At 45.7% G+C, this 2621-nt stretch overlaps 1 protein-coding gene across 6 annotated transcripts in view; it reads left to right on the top strand.

Annotated features, from left to right (window-relative positions):
• Positions 1–2621, top strand: part of ILF3 (interleukin enhancer binding factor 3) — a 48785-nt gene that overhangs the window by 12516 nt on the left and 33648 nt on the right. The window lies entirely within an intron of this gene.

Here is a 2621-nt window from a genome sequence, read left to right as displayed (position 1 = left end):
CAGGTCACAGCAACCTCCAACTCCTGGGCTTCAGTGATTCTCTTGCCTCAACCTCCTGAGTAGCTGGGACTATAGGCGCCCGCCACAATGCCCAGCTATTTTTTTGTTGCAGTTTGGCCAGGTCTGAGTTCGAACTCGCCACCCTCGGTACATGGGGCCAGCGCCATACCCACTGAGCCACAGGCGCCCATCTTCATTTTTCATAAGATGAAAGGGTCTTTCTTGTTGAGACAGTCTCACTATGTTGCCCTCAGTAGAGTGTGGTGGTGTCACAGTTCACAGCAACCTCAAACTCTTGGGCTTAAGCAGTTCTCTTGCCTCAGCCTCCCAAGTAGCTGGGACTACAGGCACTCACCAGAAAGCTTGGTTATTTTTTGGTTGTAATTGTCATTTTTTGGCAGGCCCTGGCTGGGTTTGAACCTGCCAGTTCCAGTGTATGTGGCTGGTGCCCTAGCTGCTGAGCTACAGGCGCTCGGCCGGTCTTAATATAAGGTGACCAGATTTTAACATTGGGAAAGCGGGACACCATTAATGGGGGGTAGGGGCGGGGTGGTGTCTTAATAAAAATTTGGTCTATATGGAGCAACAAAAATTTTCATGGAACGCAAAAATAATATTGTAATATATATGTTTTTAATTTCAACATAAGTACAATTTACAAATACACTAAAAAAAAATTATAAGGTGGCGCCTGTGGCTCAAAGGAGTAGGGTGCTGGTCCACCTGGGTGACCTTGCCCAGGAGGAGAGTAGGGAGTTTACATTAGCTTTTTCATTTCCAAATGAAGTTACATTAACCTCTTCATTCCCAAATGGAGTTACATTACCCTTTTCAGCAGCCGAAAACCGAATATTCCCTTCCCATTGTCCCGCCATTCTCTAGCTTGTGCATTCTTTCCAAAAATTGAGACTTTTTTAAAACAACGTGGGACAAATTGTTAGCGGGACATCTGGTCACCTTATCTTAATACCAAAAATATTATAAGAAGTAGTGTAACTAAAAATAGACTTAGTAAAGATTGAAAACATTTAAGATGTTTACTTTGGTATGCTACGTCTTTTTCCTTTTCTCTCTCTTCCCTCCTCCAGTCTCCTCTCTCCCTGCTTTCTACTTTCTTTGCTTTCCCCACTCTTCTCTCTTTCTCATATATTTTATATTTTAAAAATAAAAATATCATCTTTGGATCTCTAAAAAATACATATTTGCAGACCAATCCAGGAACCATTGTGCTAGACTTTACATTTGGGTTGAATTTTATTTTATCTTATTTTTTTCTTATTCTTTTTTTTTTTTTTTTAAAGACAGAGCCTTACTTTGTCACCCTCAGTAGAGTGCTGTGGTTTCACAGCTCACAGCAGCGTCCAGCTCTTGGGCTTTGGTGATTCTCTTGCATCAGTCTCCTGAGTATCAGGGACCACAATGCCCAGCTATTTTTTTGTTGCAGTTTGGCCAGGGTCGGGTTTGAACCCACCACCTTTGGTATATGGGACCAGCACCCTACTCAACTGAGCCACAGACACTGCTCTTTTTTTTTTTTTTTTTTTGAAATTGAGACAGAGTCTCACTATGTTGCCCTGGATAGAGAGTGCTGTGGTATCCAGCTCACAGCAACCTCAAACTCCTGGGCGCAAGTGATTCTTTTGCCTCAGTCTCCCAAGTAGCTGAGACTACAGGCTCCTGCCATAGTGCCTTGCTATTTTTCCTTGCAGTTGTCATTGTTTAGCAGGCCAGGGCTGGATTCTAAGCCCCCAGCCTGTATGTGGCTGGTTACAGGTGCCAAGCCTGGGTTAAATTTTAATTTTTTTTTTCTTTTTTTTTTGAGACAGAGCTCAAGCTGTTGCCCTGGGCAGAGTGCTGTGGCATCACAGCTCACAGCAACCTCCAACTCCTGGGCTCAAGCGATGTTCCTGCCTCTGCCTCCCAAGTAGCTGGAACTATAGGCGCCCGCCACAACACACGGGTATTTTTGGTTGTAGTTGTCACTGTTTGGCAGGCCCAGGCCCAATTCAAACCCACCAGCTCAGGTGTATTTGGCTGGCACCCCAGCCACTAAGCAACAGGCACCAAGCCTGGTTATTTTGTGTTTTTTTTTTTTTTTGAGACAGTTTCACTTTGTCATTCTGGGCAGAGTGCCCTGCCATCATAGCTCACAATAACCTCAAAATTTAGGCTTAGGTGATTCTCTTTACCTCAGCCTCCCAGGTAGCGGGGACTACAAGTGCCCACAACACCTGGCTGGATATTTTTAGAGATGAGTTCTTGCTCTGTCTCAGGCTGGTCTTAAACCCATGAGCTCAGGCAATCTGCCCTCCTCAGCCCCCCAGAGTGCTAGGATACAGCTGAGAGCCACAGTACCTGACCTGGCTATGCAGTTTTTTTGAGACAGAGCAGAGTGCCATGGCATCACAGCTCACAGCAACCTCCAGTTCCTGGGCTCAAGGAATTCTCCGGCCTTCACCTTTCAAGTAGCTGGGACTACAGGCGCCTGCCACAATGCCTACCTAGTTTTTGGTTGTAGTCATCATTGTTGTTGGGTAGGCCCAGGCTGGATTCAAACCTGCCAGCTCAGGCGTATATGGCTGGTACCTTAGCTGCTTGGGCCACAGGCACTGAGCCTGAAT

The sequence above is a fragment of the Otolemur garnettii genome, unplaced genomic scaffold (assembly GCF_000181295.1).
Source record: "Otolemur garnettii isolate 467f Iridium unplaced genomic scaffold, OtoGar3 scaffold00127, whole genome shotgun sequence".
NCBI lineage: Eukaryota > Metazoa > Chordata > Mammalia > Primates > Galagidae > Otolemur > Otolemur garnettii.
The sequence above is the reverse complement of the archived record's forward strand: the minus strand, read 5'-3'. Positions and strand labels throughout refer to the sequence as shown.